At 46.6% G+C, this 18801-nt stretch overlaps 1 protein-coding gene across 1 annotated transcript in view; it reads left to right on the forward strand.

Moving 5' to 3' along the window:
• Positions 1-3175: 3175 nt before the first annotated feature.
• The window catches only part of LOC144806586 (uncharacterized), a 41201-nt gene continuing 25575 nt past the window's right edge, over positions 3176-18801 (forward strand). Inside the window, exons 1-3 of the mRNA XM_078672921.1 lie at positions 3176-3278; positions 16819-16877; positions 16953-17061. The gene's annotated coding sequence lies outside the window, so the exon portion shown is untranslated. The remainder of the gene's footprint in view (positions 3279-16818; positions 16878-16952; positions 17062-18801) is intronic.

The following is an 18801-nucleotide window of genomic DNA, read 5'->3' on the forward strand; positions in this document are numbered from 1 at the left end:
ACCAGCCCTGCTGCACCCATTACTGACCCCCACCAGCCATGCTGACATCACTACCGACCCCACCAGCACTGCTGACGTCACTGCTGACCCCCACCAGCCCTGCTGACGTCACTACTGACCCCCCACCAGCCCTGCTGACCCCATTACTGACCCCCCACCAGCCCTGCTGTCCCCATTACTGACCCCCCACCAGCCCTGCTGCCCCATTACTGACCCATTACTGACCCCACCAGCCCTGCTGCCCCATTACTGACCCCCGACGAGCCCTGCTGCCCCCATTCCTGACCCCCACCAGCCCTGCTGCCCCCATTACTGGCCCCTACCAGCCCTGCTGCCCCATTACTGACCCCCCCACTAGCCCTGCTGCCCCCATTACTGACCCCCCACCAGCCCTGCTGCCCCATTACTGACCCATTACTGACCCCACCAGCCCTGCTGCCCCATTACTGACCCCCGACGAGCCCTGCTGCCCCCATTCCTGACCCCCACCAGCCCTGCTGCCCCCATTACTGGCCCCTACCAGCCCTGCTGCCCCATTACTGACCCCCCCACTAGCCCTGCTGCCCCCATTACTGACCCCCCCACCATCCCTGCTGCTTAAATGTACAAAGTTTTCTGTGAAGACTGTCAAGGAGGGGACACCGCTGCTGTTGATAACATCATCAACCCTTATCGCTATGTTGGGCCTCAATGTGATTGGTTGTTGTAAATGTTGAGGAATTCCAAAACTGATGGCTTCTCTTACCCCCTGTCATTCTATGTGCCAATCTGTTGAAGTAGTGAAAAGCATAATATGTGTATGTGTTAAGTCCCCAGTGTTAGACCTGGCATCTTTTGGTGTATATTTTGATGTGTTTCCCCTGATTTTTTGCGTTCTGACCTCCTGTGTTTTTTCTAACCCTGGGCGTAGTTCGCGGAGCCGCACTCCGCGGAGCTACGCGAAGACGCACTTGCACTCCGCGAACTACGCGTAGCTCCGCGGACATGCGTAGTTGCTTGCTAGACCCGTTCGCGCGCCGTTTTTCGTCTTCGGGAGCGCGGTGCGCGTGTTCGGGGCGCTGCCTGCATGCTCGGGATGGCTAGCGCGCTAAGTTACCCAAGAGGTTTGTCCCGCCCGCTTGCGTTTCCTTATTTCCTGTTCCGGGTCACAAGTAACGTGTTCGGGTTGTGCAAGACATGTTCGGGAACTCATCTTCTTGTTCGCACTACAAAAGTGCGTGATCGCGCTAAATATCGCGCAAACCTACATGGTGGCACACGCGCCCGGGAAAAAGTGAACGCAGAACCAAGGTAAGCTATTGCCGCGCACGCGATAATGTTATTCAGCGCGCGAGAACTACGCTACGCACTGGATCGCGGAGTAATCGACAGCTACGCGTTCTCCGCGGAACGCGGAGTTGCCGAAACTCCGCAAGCTCCGCGAACGGAGCGTAGTTCTTCGCCCAGGGTTAGTTTTTTCTCTGTTTTTGCTGGTTTAGTGTCTCTGGGCACTTTCTCACTGCTGTCCAGTGTTAAAGTGCAAGTGCTCCTATTGTAAATTGTGTTATGGATTGGTGTTTCCATGATTGTCATATTTGATTTACTAGTAAGTCCATAGTACAGTACACTGTGTGTGCCCAGGGCCTGTAAATCAAATGATGAGGGTGGGCCTGCAGCACTGATTGTGCCACCCACACCAGCAGCCTTTTAAAGGTGTCATAGACCTGCCACTGCAGTGTATGCGCTCAGTTGTGGATGCCAGATTGACTTGGCAAGGGCACCCTCTTGCCAAGCCCTAACCTTCGCTTTTATTGAATGTAAGGCACCCCTAAGGTAGGTCCAAGGTACCCCTATGGGCAGGATGCAGTGTATTTGAAAAGTAGTACATGTCCTGGTGTGTGTGACATGTCCTGATGGTGAACTACAGCGTCATTCGTTTCTCACTTTTGAAAGGCTATCTGTCCCATAGGATAGAATGTGGAATACTCTGTAAGATTGTATGAGTATGTTGTATCTTGACTCCCATGTTATGCCTCCCCTCTCTGTGGAATCCTCATGTGATGTCACTTCACAGAATATTGGGAGTCAAATAGACACAGTTGTCTGGGCTGAGCAGCATGCTGGCTGCTCCTGGTGGGGTCTCCCTGTGGTCTTGTTCCTATCTACTTATCATCTTGTAACGATCCTGAAATAAACCATCTTTAAACTACATGATCACTTGTGGACATGATCATTACAATTTGGCGACGTGGCGACGATCTTTAAAAGAACCTACATCTGTCACCTCTACAAGGACTTCAAGCAAGTTAAAATACAGAATATCCTGCAACTTAAGTCAAGTTACCCCAACTGGCATCCTGACTCCACCAGTGACTGGGGGTGAATGTTTTGCCATTGTGCAACATTCCGTCCATCATCTTGTGTGTTTTGCTGCCCACCAGTGACCTCCCATCGGTCGCCCACAGCAGTCTGCCAGTTGTTCCTGTTCGTCTGGAGAGCCTACTAACGTCTGCATTGGTGCTGTGCCCTCAGTGAGAGTAAGCCCATAACTCATCAAGTCTTGGCTCATCCTGTGCTGTGCCTTCATCTGAGGGTAAGCCTATCTTTCTTCAAGCCTGCCAACACATACGTCTTGGTGGTGAGTCTGCCATCATCACGCTCACACACTGTCTGGTGAAGAAGTGTGTCTCTTCAGGTGTGTGTCTGTTTCCACACTTTTGCCCTCAGAGTGGAGAACATGTCTACCAGTGTACCTGAGCGTCAGTGACTTAGCGTTGAGACTGTTTCACTACGACCTCACATGGATGCCTGGAAGTTCTGCATAGAGGTTGTCTACATTGTTCAAGTCTCTGCCGGTTACTGCTGTGTCTACAGAGGTACAGCCTGTACTCGTGTGGCTTCTTAAGTCGTGGTAATTTAGTCTGCCTGAATGTTTCAGCTACACAGTTTGGATAGATCAACCCAATCTTACTATGTCGATTTGGATTCCTTTGAAAACAGAGTTAGCACCATGGAGCCGGTAATAACTGCCACCCTGCTCTTCAAAACTTTGAAGTCAGCGCGCGCTCCTCACCTCTTCGCTTGTACCACCTGTGGAGCCATTCATGACGTTTTCCCTGCTTGGCAGACACCAGTGCTGCTGTTGGATGCCTCACAGCAAGAGCGTGTCTGAAGCCACCCAGCATTCACGTCTACGAGCGTGCCACCATCTTGTGCCTGACGCCGTTTTTTTAATGCTGTCTGCCTATTATCTGTTCGTCTCTGGATCAATAAAGTTTGTCCAGTTTTGGGACAATGAGGTATGAAGCGCGTCTTTCCACTGTAAGGGGTTATGACATGACGTGTTTTCAATGATGCGCACAATCTCTAGTTGTGGTAATGTCTTGTTTTTACAAGTACTAAGTGCTTTGTTGATTTGACACCACTCCTCGCAAGTGAAACCTCACCTTGCATGTGTATTTTCACTTCGCTAGTGAAGCCGCATCTTCACATAACATTTTGTTGAATGCTGTATTTTCATGCGGCCGACGTCTCTTGTAGGTTGCTGCCATCCTCTCTTAACCATCTGCATTTCGACAAGTTTGTTTTGGTAATACTTGTGTTTCGTAAAGGGGATATGGGCAGTTTGTTTTGGCATAACAACACTGGACTCATGAGCAACACTGCATTGGATGCATTTGACCAGCTCTTCACATCACCGGTGAGCGTTAAAAGCGTTTTTTTTTTGTTTGTTTTTTCTAGGTGGAATTCGCAAGTGACAGTTCTTTCGTATTTGTAGCCTTTTTGGTGGAAAACATGTTTTGGAAGAAAATGTGTTTTTTTAAACTGTTTTCAATTTTCTTTTTCATCACTACACTGCCATCTAGTGACAAGTTGGGAATCGCTATTTTGGTAATTCTGTATTTCTTTTCTCCGCGTTTAATGTTTCACTGATGGTTCCAATATTCAAATTTTGAAGTGTTTATTCTGTTACACTTTACTGTGATTCATGTTTCTCCCGCTCTCATGTGCATACACTTTGACTTTTAGTGTACCTTCGGTCCACAATGTTTTATATCTCATCTGGAAGTGTCACACAGGAGTTTCTAGTCAATTCGTTATTACACCTTTTTGCCAACTAATGGTTTTACTTCCACTTGCTCACCGCACAGTTTCACATGTTCGCACATGTATTGTTTGTTTGACCTCTTACAGAGGATCTACGCAAGGGTCTCAGTCCCTTCTGCGTTCCTTTTGCATCTCTTTCCTAAGAGATAACTTAATGGGTTCCTATCCATTGTTTTGGGTCCTTACCCACACTTTTGGGTTCCTACCCATATTTTCGTCATGGGTTCCCACCCATGTGTTAGGGTTCCTACCCAAACCTTCACTTTACAGTTGTGCATCGTGTGGTAGCTCCACACCAGTTGTCTATACACGGACACCTGTCTTTTTTGTTTGTTTACCCTATGTAGGGGGTGCACAATTTTGTTCTCCCTTCCTCCTGGGAGCTGTGCAAGGGTGTTAGTCCCTGTGCATTACGTTTTGGGTTCCTACCCAGACGCTGTCAGCTTCACTTTTTTTTAAAGGGAGTTATGCAAAGGTTATAGTCCTTTTGCATTTACACGGGTTCCCACCCTAATACGTCATGAGTATCTACTCCTATGTGGTGTTTATCACATTTGCATTTCCACAGTCCACTGTGTCTGTTTGCTCACATATTTAGCTTCTGATTCACTTTACTGACAGATTTTTACGCTTTTTTTGCTAAATTTGTTCTGTTTTTATTGTATTTTACGTTACTACTTTTGCACTGTTATCTTTGCATTTCATATTTGTCTTTGCTTAAGGATAATGGTGTTTAGATGGGGAACCTGTAGTTTTCCATATCTTTCTTGCTTGTTTCTTCTTTTCCGTTTTCTTACTAAAGTCTTTTTCTCGTGTCTCTTGTGGACTCTGAGCTTTTCTGTCCCTTTCTGATGTGTTTTCTCTATCTCCGTTCGTCGCAGCCTGTAGTCCTGTGTTCTGTTAATTTTCTATTTTCCAGCTCCATTCATTCCTGCTCTGGCCAGTGGGTGTGCTTTGGAGTTGTGTGTTGTACTTTCTTTCCTCCTTTTCTCTTAAGTTGCTGATTCTTTTCTTCTTCTCTGGTGTGAAAAAAGGGAGGATGGTTTATATGTTTGGGTTCCTTTCTTTTGTATTTCTTGTTATCTCCCGCTGCTTTTCTTTTATGGGTTTTCTCTCGACTTCATTCTTGTTGCTCTTCTTTTGGTGTTTTACAGTTCTGTTTGCTCGATTTCTCCTCTTTCTCATTTCTTCTCTTTTGTTCTTTCTCTGTTGTTTTTTTTATTAAGGACAAAGGGGGATATGTTGTATCTTGACTCCCATGTTATACCTTCCCTCTCTGTGGAATCCTCATGTGATGTCACTTCACAGAATGTTGGGAGTTAAATAGACACAGTTGTCTGGGCTGAGCAGCATGCTGGCTGCTCCTGGTGGGGTCTCCCTGGGTCTCACTGTGGTCTTGTTCCTATCTACTTATCATCTTGTAACTATCCTGAAATAAACCATCTTTAAACTACATGATCACTTGTGGACATGATCATTACAGAGTATATCTTCCCATTGGGACAAAATCGAGAAAGGGAGTTTGTATGACTGCACTCAGAATATAAAAATGCATCTTTTTGTAAAGATGAGTTTTATGCTCTAATATCACTATTAGAAAGTAGGTATTTTCTTGCTTAGCCATCCTGTGTGCCTCTGCTGAGTTTGTGGTTTGACTGTCTGGCTTTGGAGTGACAAGGGCTGGGGGTGTGCATTCTCTTCAGACAGCCACTGGGGGGGTCAAAGTGTGTCCTGCCTTCGATGGATGAGTCAGGGCTTGGCTGAATAGACCTGGGCTGCATTTAGTGTAGTGTAAGGAGATTTCCCTGCACCTGAACGGGCCTGGTCTGCCTTGGACAATGCTGTCTCCACCTCCTGTCAGGAAGCCGGGCCAAGGAGAACAGAACTGGTATGGGCTGGGCCCAGACACTCTCTGCCAAGGGAACAAAGAGGAACTGAGTATAAATATTGGGGCCCACACCCCAGAACTTTAGAATTCGCTGGAATCAAGGAACCTGCAAAGAAGAAGAGCTGGAAGAACTCTGGAGTAGTACTGCCCCTTTGCAGTGTTGTTGCTTTGTTGGGTTGGCCTGCAGTTGCTGCTTCTGCCTTGGGCAGTAAAAGGACTGGACTGAACTTTCTTAAACTTGTGCTGAGTATCTCCAAGAGCTTGAAACCGAACTTGCCTCCTGTTCATGGAGTCTCCAGGACAGCAAAGACTTCACTTCCCTCTGGAACCGCAGTTTCAGTTGCCACAGAGGGGGAAAGTAGCCGACTCTGTGTCCTGAGGGCACCGCAGAGGGCAAAGCCGCATCTCGCACTGTAACTCTGGGGTTACCGACGACCACCGTCACCGAGCTGCTGCCTGTACGAGTCTTGAGGGCACCGCACGCTGCACTGCTATGCTTCACATCGCAATCACAAATGGTTGCAATGACCGGCCCGCACCAACGTGATCGTCTTCAACTGAAAGGTACTGTTTACGAGTCTGCCGACACCATGACTGATGCAGTCGGACGGAACTGTTGGATCCTGTTCTCAGCACCGCTGTAGCACCAGACGGAGATACAGACTTCAAGGAACTGCATTTTAAGTTTATTCTTGAAAAGTGCATATTTTGAAGAACTGTATGTTGGATTTGTATTGTTTTGTTTTTGTTTTGAATATATAAAGTATTGGATATTTTTCAAAAGTGGTGTGGTGTCCTTTTGTGGTGTTTTCACTTTGTTACTGTTGGTTATGTCTAAACGCTTTACTCCCAGCCTCTGATATAAACCTGACTGCTCGTGCCAAGCTACCAAGGGAGTGAGCTGGGGTTATTTCAGTAGTGTACCCCCCTTATCCTGAAGGGTTCCTACTTGGACAAAGGTGAAAACCATTGCCAACTAGAGACCCCATTGCTAACACACGGTCACCCAGAAGGGCATCATTGTGCTGAATAACAGATGTATATCGTTACCCAAGTCACTGGTACACATTTTATCGACTTCAGAAGGATGAAAGACTGAGTGGACTTGCCAGGATTTGAATCTGTGACTATAAGGTCAAATACAAGCCCCTACAGTGGGTGCATTTGTCCAATAACCCACCAGACCCGGCTGGAAAAGCATAAATGACAAACAGTGACCAGGGACCCTAAACTGAATGAGATCCTAAAGGCCAGCAGCATCCTACAAACGTCCAGCACTAAGTGTAATCTGCAGACAGAAAGCATAAAAAAAACAATTCTTGAAATGTTTTTATTGTAAGATCTGCTGTGAGGCATGCACCAGATATGCACACCCTTATCACAAACCCCAAACTACACACACACCTTATCCCAGAGACTTGCCTTTTAGACTCCTGTGCCGTGAGCTGCAGCATCTCATGCTTCAGACATACTCCGAACATACACCCTGAAACACACCAACAACACCATAGTTTTGGGGTAGCAGCAATACTCGGAGAAACCCTTTCCATGACCCACTTCACGCAAAAAAAAAACTAAATCTGGTACATTGTGAAGATCAGAATCACACTGTGCCCCAATGTTGGCCTCAGAATCCTCTCCTGCCTACAGCTGGCAACTTCATGAACCATCCCTCCACTCCGATGACAGACGAGTACCTGCACCCACTCCTAATATCAGAAGACTTGCATTTTGGCTGGAGAATAGCACCGCCCTTCCTTTAAATTATTCAGATACCTGTGGGAGCTTGCAACTGAAAATCGGGTCAACACTAGCATCAGACAACAGGCAAAACTGCTCAGAGAATGTGCACACTACCCTCAGACCTCAGGTAGCACCACCCAGACACTGTACCCTCAGACAACATGAAGCACTGCACAGACACTACATACTCTACCCTCAGACAACAGGTAACAATGACCGGACACTGCAAACACTACCCTCAGAGGTAACACTACCTGGACACTGTTAACTCTACCCTCAGACAAGAGATACAACTGCCCAGGCAACATAAACACTACCATCCGACAACAGGTAACACTGTAAACACTTAAAACAGACAACAGATTGGACACTGTAAACACTCCCCTAAGACAACATGCAACACTTCATACAGTGCCCTAAGACAAGTAACACTGCCTGACACAGTAAACACTAAAAGCAGACAACAGGTAGCACTGCCCAGACATTGGAAACACTACCCTCAGAGTTAACACTGAACAGACACTGTAAACCCTCTCCTCAGACAACAGACAGCACTGCCCAGACACTGTAAACACTCCCGCCAGACAACCGATAGCACTGCCCAGACACTGTAAACACTCCCACGAGACAACAGATAGCACTGCCCAGACACTGTTAACACTCCCGCCAGACAACAGATAGCACTGTCCCATCGTGCTGGAAGGAGGCAATAGTAACCCTCCTGCTTAAAAAACCCTAATTGAACCCTGGCTGCCATGGGAATTACAGACCTATTTCCCTTTTACCGTTCCCTGTAAAGATAATGGAGCGCATGGTTAGCCGAGCTCTCTATGGCTTTTTGAAAGGTAATAACAAGCTGGGGGAAGATCAATTTGGCTTTCGGCCAGGTCATTGGACTGAGACAGCGTTGGTCACGGTGCTGGACAATCTTCGAATGCATGTGGACAGGGGGCAATCGGCGACATTGATTTTGTTGGACCTGTCCGCCGCATTCTATACTGTGAACTACGCTGTCTTACTGGCAAGACTGGAAGAGGTGGGGGTGATAAGCTTGGCTCTGCGGTGGTTTCAGTCTTATCTGACCGGTAGACGGCAGGCTGTCGCTTTGCCCCATTTTCAATCAGATTTTTGTGTCAGTAAACATGGGGTCCCTCATGGGTCCTCAATCAGCCCCATTTTATTCAATGTTTATATGTGGCCATTACTGGATGTTATTAAAGCCAATAATATAAGTGTAGTTAAATACGCTGACAACACTCAACTGATTGTGTCCTTGGATGGTGACCATGCAGACTCCCAAGAAACATTCCATAAGTGTATGCGTGAAATGGCGTTTTGGTTGAGAAACAACGCTCTGCAATTCAACAGTGACAAGACGGAGATCTTGCACTGTGGGGCGGGTAGAGTGCCGTCAGTTTTGCCCTCTGACTTCTGGCCCATTCCTACAGACACACCTCCGGTTCCTGTGAGCATGGTTCGCAATCTGGGGGTTAGCTTCAATGAGAAGCTTAACCTGGAATCACATGTAAATAAAGTAGTTAGACATTGTTACATGCTCATCAGAGGACTACATAAGGTACTACCACTACTGCCGCCTCAGATCAGAGGCTTAGTGGTTAGGAGTGTTGTTCTCAGCCGCCTGGATTATTGTAATGCTTTGCTACTGGAGTCTCCGTGTTATTTGATCTCGCGGCTCCAGAGTATCCAGACGGCAGCAGCAAAACTTGTTCTTATGAGAACGCGCAGGTCTTCTACTTCTCAAGCCTTGGCTGACCTGCATTGGCTCCCAGTGAGACAAAGGATATTGTTCAAGTCCTTGAGCATTGCCTTTAGAGAGCTTCACGGGCTTGGATCCAAACCGCTTCAGGCTAGGTTCGGATGGTATGTCTGCGCTCTTCAGCAGCTAATCTTGCAATCATTCCAAGGAGTAAGAGATCTACAATGGGGGGATGAGCTTTTGGCATAGCAGCAGCTCGCTTATGGAATAGCCTCCCCCCGGAATTGAGGCAAATACAGGATCTGCTGCTGTTTCGAAAGAAAATCAAGACCTGGCTTTTCCCTAGAGTTTAACCAGCCGGCCGGTCAGTTTCTGCAGTTGCGTTTCTATCTTTAGTCCACTGTGTCTCAGCGCCAGGATGCCTGTAGGGTTACAGAGCACTTTACAAATGCAAATACATACATACACTGCCCAGACACTGTAAAAACTCCCGCCAGACAACAGATAGCACTGCCCAAACACTGTAAATATCACCCTGAGACAACAGTAACACTGCCCAGACCCTGTAAACACTACACTCATGGGTAACACTACCCAGACAATGTAAACTGTACCCTCAGACAAGTAGCACTGCCAGACACTGCAAACACTGTTTTGCCTCTATAAAAGTGAATTGGGGGCCTGGCCAAGATGACGGGCAGCTAGGACGTGCTTTTAGATGGCTCCGTGCCGCCGCATAAATAAGCATATAATTCGAGCCCGCCGGTCCCCAGTAGGATGCCCTGGGTGTAAATACCAGCTCCTGAGAGAAGGTGGTACAAGCGGATCCTTGCGGAAGCAGCATAGAACCCTGGGCGTGAAATAATGAATGGCTAAGAGGACCGGCGGTCTCTGGACCGGGACCTGTGGCTTATAGTACACTGACGTCCACCAAAAGAGTGATGATCCTCCATGGGATAGAGCTGCGTGGACCGCGTAGACAGGAGAGCTGCTTGATCCCCCTCCCCCAGAGGCTGTGTGGACAACCTGGACTGGTGAGGAGAACAGAGCTTGCGGACTGCACCACGGCCCTGGAGCACAGAGTGGGAGAACTCCGGAGCGTGCAGGTTTGCCGGTGAACAATAGGGATCAAGGTCGTGCCTGCTCCTGTGGCGTGTGACGAGCAGCCTGCCCAACTTTTGGGCCATCTCTCGCTCTGCAGGGCCACATCGAAAAATTGGCACAAAGATAGCTGTTGCCCCCAGCCTCGACGCCATGGCAGGGAACAGGAACAAAAAAGAGCGCTCGCTTAAAGACATGTTCGGAAAGGCTGGCAGTTCTGGGATGGAAGATAAGGCTACAAGCCAGGGCCTGAGGCTCGGCTAGACGCAGATGACGGAGAGGGTCCGGTCACTAAGGCATACCTTGAATCACTGTTCTCACTACATGCAGACCTGCAGATGATGAACACGGAAATAGCATCGGAAATCCGAGAGGTGACACGCGAGGTGGCCGAGGTGGGCGAGAAAGTCGCCAAGCTTGAAGACAGGGAGTCGGGCCGGGGGGAGCTGGTCTCGTGGCTTCAAAAAGGGGGGCTATGGCTAAAAGAGCAGCAGCTGGACCTTCAGGATCACAACGAGGACCTGGAGAACAGATCCAGGAGGAACAATATAAGAATTAGAGGTGTACCATCCAAACGCTGAGGGCTCCAACCTACGCAAGTTTGTCACGGACCTCCTACGACATGTCTCCGGACTTACTGAAACCTCTGCACTACAGCTAGACCGGGTTCACAGAGTGGGGGCTGAACGCCTGGGGAAAGGTCCCCCGGCCGATATACTGGTTTGCGTTCGCGATTTTTAGATCAAAGAGGACATTCTTAGGAAAGCCAGAGACTCCTACTGCTCCACTTCAAAGGCCATTCCCTAACCTTTTACCAGGATCTCTCCAGGATCACCTTGCAGAAACGTAGGGCGTTCCGCCCCATAACAGAACACCTATGGAAGGCTAATATACCCTATGCATGGGGCCACTCTTTCCGCATCATCTTCAAGTATGAATTATCTCTCTATCAGATCAGATCATTCAGGGAAGCCTGTGCCCTCCTGCACATCACCACACAGGATGATTCTGAGGAGCAGCCGGGCCCTCCTAAACGTATACGAACTGCATTTGCAGAGGGTAACGAGCAACCACTACGGGCCCGGCCTCGACTTGGCCACCATTAGTAAAAAAGAGACAGGTGGTGCTACAGGTCCTATCGGCGGAATCCACCCTTTCAACTGCATCATGAGCTGAAGACGAACCTGCTCCCGGGGGGACGGAGGGACTTGCGAGGCATTGAAGGAGGTGGTTTGAGGGGCTGTTAGTAGGATGCTCCCAGTACTGTACCATCCATGTCTCGCTCAGAGGTCCCACACAGGATCTCTTGGAGGGTGGTCCTCTGGAACAGTCCTCCCTTGGCTGTAGTCTCCCCATACCGACTCGTGGGTCTTGACAAACTTTTGTCTCCTGTTGATTTCTGCAGTATATCCTTTTTTTGGTTATGGGTTCTTTCTATCTTCTTTCACTTCTTCTCCTCCGCACCAGCCAAGTCTCTAGAAGGGCTCCAAGAGTTCTACGAACTATGGCGCACCATCGCTACCTCGAAGACGTGACGAGGACGAAGGGAACAAGCTGCATAGGGGCTTCCTAAACTCGTGCAATGCATAATATACGTTTGGTGAACCTCAATGTTCGAGGCCTCAATAGTCCAGTAAAGTGCAAAGCGATTTTATCTTATCTAGAACACTCCGGGGAGGACATATGCTTATTGCAAGAAACCCACTTACTTGTCAAGGATACCCACCGCATGCGCTCACCCAGGTTTCCCAGACCATACTAGACCACTGACACAACTAAAAAAAATGGGGTTACCATACTGCTTGCCGGGAGCTTCCAGGGAATGGTCACTGATGTGATAGCTGAACACAAGGGCAGAGCATTATGGATTAGGCTCCAGTAAGGTCATAAACGGTTAACAGTGGCATCTACTTATGCACCAAACGAACACCAGGAACGCTTCTTGATTACCTTACACAAGTCTTAGCCACGCCAGACCAGGAGGTGGTGATAGTGTGGGGACCTGAACCTGGTAATGAATATAGACTTAGATCGCTCTGGGCATCACGCTGCACAAGCTGGGACCCTCACGCAGACTGGACATCAATGGCGTATGAATAGCGTCCTAAATGATATATGGAGTCAGACACACCCCTCCGCCAAAGACTACACATACTTCTCTGCGGCCCATAGATCCTATGCCCCTATTGATCATTTTCTCATCACAGATGCACTATAGGGATGCGTAGCTGAAGCAACAATTGATTCCCGTTCCCTCTCTGATCATGCCCTGATCTCGCTGAACCTAGGTGCCTCTCACCCATGCCCGTCACGATGGCTTCTTCGTGACGCCATGCTTCACTCCGACCAGATAACTAAAGCTATTAGCAAGGCAATCAAAGACTATCTCACCACCAATGACCGAGACTAGATTCGCCCGTCGTCCTTGTGGGAAGCATTAAAACTAGTTATACGAGGGGAATTAATAGCCACATCAGCAAGCGAAAACAAGCTACGGAAGGAACAGAGGAAGCAAATAGAGGCATCAGTAGCAGAACTAGAATCCATACACAAACTCACCGGTGCCCCACGCTTCTAGAGGGAATTGGAGAAGAAATGCTTCATTCTTCACTGATTGGACTTAGATAGAGCGGAATATGCCTTAGTGCATCTACGGCACAAATTCTTCCTTAATGGAAATCCTTCTGGCGGCATGCTAGCACATAAGCTACGCCAAAGAGAGGTTACCGGAACGATACCGGCAATCGAAGACCCGTCCGGGACTCTAGTATATGCAAAATTGCAGAAACTTTCCGAGTCTTTTACACCAAACTTAGTGCCCAGCTGGATGCGCTGCCTACTGATACTGCGTCTCACATTGATCGTCCTTTCCAGGTTTACAAGGTAGTGACAGCAATAGCCAGTCTCTAAACCTCTAAGTCCCCGAGCCTGGATGGCTTTACCCCCCTGTTCTATAACAATTCTGTCAGACACTAGCCCCTGTTCTGACACAGCTTTTAACTCATTTATTGATACCGGAGCACTCCCTGATTCCCTCTCGGAGGCCTCCATCTCAGTAATCACAAAACCATCTGAAGATTCCGTTGAATGTGCCTCCTATCGGCCAATCTCATTGCTCAACGTCGACGCCAAATATATTCACGGGCATTCTGGCTGCCCTCATTCATCCATACATGGCTGGTCTCATTGACCCAGACCACGCCCGATTTGTACTGATGAGACAATGCGGGGACAATATAAAACACCTTATACATCTCAGCGACCTTATCGACTGCTCCCAAAGGAGGCCTTCCTGCTATCTGTCGACGCAGAAAAGACCTTTGACAGGGTTCGCTGGCCTTTCCTATTTGAGACGCTCCACCGCTTCGGTTTCGGAGAAAGATTTCTCGGATGGCGAGATGCATCTATAACTCACCTAGGGCATCCGTCCAGGTCAACGGATTTTCCTTGGGCTTTTCCCCATACACAGAGTCACACGACAGGGGTGACCTCTTTCCCCTCTGCTCTTTGCCCTGTATATGGAGCCAATGGCCCAGAGGGTTAGAGCCAATCCGTTGATCTCCAGGGTCCGCCTGGAGGCTGACATACATACTATAAGCCTCTACGCTGACGACGTGGTCCAGTCCTTGACAAATCCCAAGACCTTGCTCATGACCATAGTGGGCGAATTCTCGTGGTTCAGTGAGGTGACGGGCTTCAAGGTGACCCTTCCCAAGTTACAAATACTGAATCTGTCTACTACCCCTGACATGGTAGAGGTCCTGTCCAGGCATTTCCCATTCACTTGGACCAGCAATCACATACCATACCAGGGTATTTCCTTAGCATGAATCCCTAATAAGACACTAACAACTAACTACGGGCCACTTCTAGAACAGACTACTAAAACCCTCTCCACATGATCATGATCGGGTCTCTCTTGGGCGGGTCATGTTGCAGCAGTTAAAATGACGATAATGCGCGCATATTGTACATCTTTCAAACTATCCCCCTTTCCCCACATGTGGTTACATTGCGGAACCTACAGTGGACCATCAACCACTTCATCTGGGGTGGGAAACAACCGTGACTCAACTTTGCGCAGATCGCAAAACCCAAGTTAGGAGGGGGGGCCTCAGTGGTGTCCGGGTATTTTTAAGCATCGGAACTACGCTACACAATCAATGTTTCAGAGAAACATTGATCGTGTAGGGACCAAATAATTGCAGTAGTGAAAACTTGGCGAGAGATTTGGCTCTCGCGTAGGCATAGCGCATGGGGGCTTTACCCCTCCCCGGTGATGGCAACTACCCTAAAAGTATAGAACGCAACTGCAATCCGCCATGGCTTTACTTCATTCCCCTCCCCGCTAACTCCATTGGTGGACAACCCTGGCTTCCCCCCTGTGTGCAAATCAGAAACATTCCAGCGGTGGCGTGAGAAGGGATGTAAAAGGGTGGGTTCCCTATTTAATCAAGACAGGGTCATTCCCTTTGATCAGCTTCAGAAAGACTACGAAATCCACGCCTCTGACCAGTAGGCCTATAATCAAGGGTGTCACTGGGGGTGAACAGTGTTTACAACAATTTTTTTACCACGCAGGGAATCACAACACGGTCATTACAACGACCGCGTTGTGATTCCGCATACCGTTACTCAGCAAGTCGGAACAACGCCCTGCGGGCGTGGGGGGGAGGTGTTAGATTTAAAATCCAACACCTTCCCTAGTGTCCGCACAGACTGGAGTTGGATTTGTAAATTATACTATTCCAACTTCCAGCGCCCCTCCTCTGCAAGTTGTTATTTTGACTTGCGGAGTAATGGTATGCGGAATCACAACTCGCTCGTTGTAACGACCGCGTTGTGATTCCCTGCGGGGAAAAAGATTGCAGGATTTAAAGGTATATTCGTCACTGGGTAACCTACCCGGAGATGAGACCAGGAGCTTCTCGTCCATTAACCCAGTATGAAAAATGGCTTATTATTAAAAGCAACGGCAAGCGCCTTATATCAGAACTGTATTCTTTCCTCTCAGTAGACACCACACCAACGAACTCTTAATGGACAGTTAAGGTGGGAGGAGGAAATAGGCAGATCCCTCACAGAGAAGGAGTGGCAGGACATATTTTTTAGAACACATCACACTGCACACAACATCCCGGGTACGGAAGCAGCTTATAAAGTTGCCTCATACTGTTACTTAACTGCGGCCCGACAGAAGCACTCGAACAAAGACCGACCCTGGCTTACTGCTGGCGTGGCTGCTGGCAGACAGGCTCATTAGTACATCTACTTTGGCATAGCCTCATATTGGTAAGATACTGGGACCTGATACTCCAGGACATAAATGAAGCCTTCGAGACAGATATCCCGCGCCTCCCTGCCTATACTTTGCTGGGTCTCCCTAATCCACTAACATTTCCCTTGCGCTCTTTAAGAGGGAAGCAGATAGCCTTAGCCCTTAATGCGGTAAGTTTTATCACTGTTATGGGTAATATGAGTGGTTATGTGGATTTCCTGTTTGAATTAAATATTCACCTGGTATTCTTTTTTGCAGTCTGTTTCTGGACAACTGTCCTCCTAACATTGGTGTTCTTTTGAGGTGTCACTAGGTTTCTTCTCTTTGGTATCGAAGATGCACTACTCCATATCTTTCCTTTGGATGCATTGTCTTGTTTGTGGTTTCACGGTTCTTAACTATATTTTAATCTCAAGAAATAGCCCTTTGGAATGCGGTGTAACACAAAAGATCGTGCAGCAGGGATACCCTGGTTGATTACTACATAAGCATGAGACAATGTAGTTTATGTATGGTTTTCTGTTTATTTGTAGCCTGATGAAGTCTATGGTGGATATACTCTATTGACGAAACATATGTTGGCTGCAAAGGTTATCAATACTGCTGGATGCATGTAGAGATAGGAAATAAAGCACTGCTGATTAAACTGGACTATTGTACAGGGAATAACTCTTAATTTTGGAGTTCAGGGGATCTTCTATTTTAGTGTCGGAAGTGTTGGCTCCCTATTGGAGTGTATGGTGGCCACATCTCCTTGGATAACCTCTATGAATGAGTTCTTTCAGATAAATTAGGTACACACCTTTTCCGCAATCTTATGACCTTTCCGCCTGTCTGTCTTGCATTGTTGCTGCAGACATGACGATGTAACTTTAATTCGCTCATAGCTCTTTTAATGGCAGAAAACTGTATTGATTACTTCTTGATGTTTTTAGGTCCATCAGCTAATTAACTGTCATCCATGTGTGAGTGCTGGCTAAAATATCTGGTATTGTTCTCCTGCAGATTGGTATGCCTGATATTGGAACTGTCAGCTGATATATACTTTCAGGATTCCAAGCAAGGTAAGTAGCATCTAATGGGGAAGTAGAAATGGTACAAAAAGGATCACTGAAATGATTTGGGTTTTCTTTTTTCAGATATGTTCTACTATGTGAAGGACCGCTGACTCACAAGCCTTCAAATGCTAAGGACTGATGACAAGCGCAAAAGAAGAGACCCCCTACAATTAAGATAAGGTTCCTTAAGGTAGGGAAAAACCAATCAATGTACAGATTTAAGGCAACCATTCAATAAACAATAATTAAATGCTAATCAATAGACCAAGGTCAGAAAGAACCAAAGGGAACCAATTATTTATCAAAAATACAAAATAAACCTTTATTAAGTGTTATACAATTAGAAAAAATGTAATAATTATTCGTTCACTTTCATGTCCATCATACAAACTCACAGACATACTGAAGACAAACTAAAAACATTGGTGGTATGATGACATATTGCTCAACACTGATAGATTGACACAATATATAAAAAAGAATATCAATTGGAGACTGAGTGGCACAAATTCAAGTGACTTGTGGAATTCTACGTCTGTGTCGGCACAACAGGGGTGCCTTCGCCAGGAAGAGGGCCACAGTAGAAACAATTGATGAATCTGTGAAGTAAACATTGTCTTTATGAATGAGGAAGGTTCTTTCTCGAATACAATGAACAATACGTTTACCAGGAAGACATTTGCATTGATTGAAATAAGGGAGAAGAATGAGAGTAAAAGAGAAAATGGAAAGAGATGACTCAAGATAATTGCTGCAGTAGTGAATAGTAAGGTTAATGGAATAAAATTAGATGTGTAAAGGCAATATATAAAGATAGTGAAGGGAACCCAATGTGAATGATAAAAAAAAGGTGAAAAAAGGAAGAATGGAAAAGGCACCCAGAAAATGTGTGTAAATATACAATGGTGACCCCTATTTGTGTCACAGTAACATGCTTAACTCATGGTGTCAGAAATAGTATACCTTCTATCGACGGGGTTTGGAGACCCGTCGTGTTGAACTGTAAATGAAGACAATGCGATACTTGATCTATAATCTAAACGATGAAGGTAGAAGACGCATATTGATAGTTGCTCACATTTAATAACGTTTTTGATTGACAGCGGTTCTAGGTATCTAACTAATATTCACCTCAGATGCCAAGGGCAAAAAGACGCTGTCCGTACATTGTAAGCGCATGAAATATGTAAGTCCTCATGGTGTTTCAATAATGGTATACTAAAAAATAGTAAACATATGTAAATGGACAAATGTGATAGAGAATGTTTCCTTAATTACAAATCCGAAAAACTATTTTCTATTTATACCTGTATGCCTAATGGGCAATAGAGAGAGGAATCAGGCGACGCCAGAAAAACAAGATAGCACGGTGATGTCTGATAGTGACCGGATGTCACTTCTATATTTTCAAAGCTAAAGAATAAAGATACACAGGATTGTCCTGATTAGTTGAAACTTAAAGCATGTTTGTATTTAGCGAAAATTGTAATAGCAATGAGAGCTACTGAAGATTGATAATAAATAGCTAGTCAATACTAGTATTAGGGATTAATGTAGCACAGCACTTACTTTAATGCAATGGGGTGTAGATGAAAGGGTTCAGTACAATTCTGTTTTGTGATTTCATGGATTACTGCAATATAAATGAAGTAACTGTAAGGCGAAAATGAAATTACAGTACAGCTTATATAATATACTTCGAAATTAAGCCTTTGAAATGCCTACAAAATGGAGGCTTAAACTTGCGGGTTTAGTTACACAGGCGTGTAATTTGCGGAGGAGAAAGAATGCACGATTGTACTTCACTTGTGCCTTTTACTATGACCGGGTAAAATATAGGCAGAAGAATAATAAGAGTTACAAAATATCCACTTATGTTTTATAATGTCACGAGATGATAATGCGCCAGCAAGAGCTATGCAAACTTAAT

This window comes from Lissotriton helveticus (genome assembly GCF_964261635.1).
Source record: "Lissotriton helveticus chromosome 1_1 unlocalized genomic scaffold, aLisHel1.1 SUPER_1_unloc_9, whole genome shotgun sequence".
In the NCBI taxonomy this organism is placed as follows: domain Eukaryota; kingdom Metazoa; phylum Chordata; class Amphibia; order Caudata; family Salamandridae; genus Lissotriton; species Lissotriton helveticus.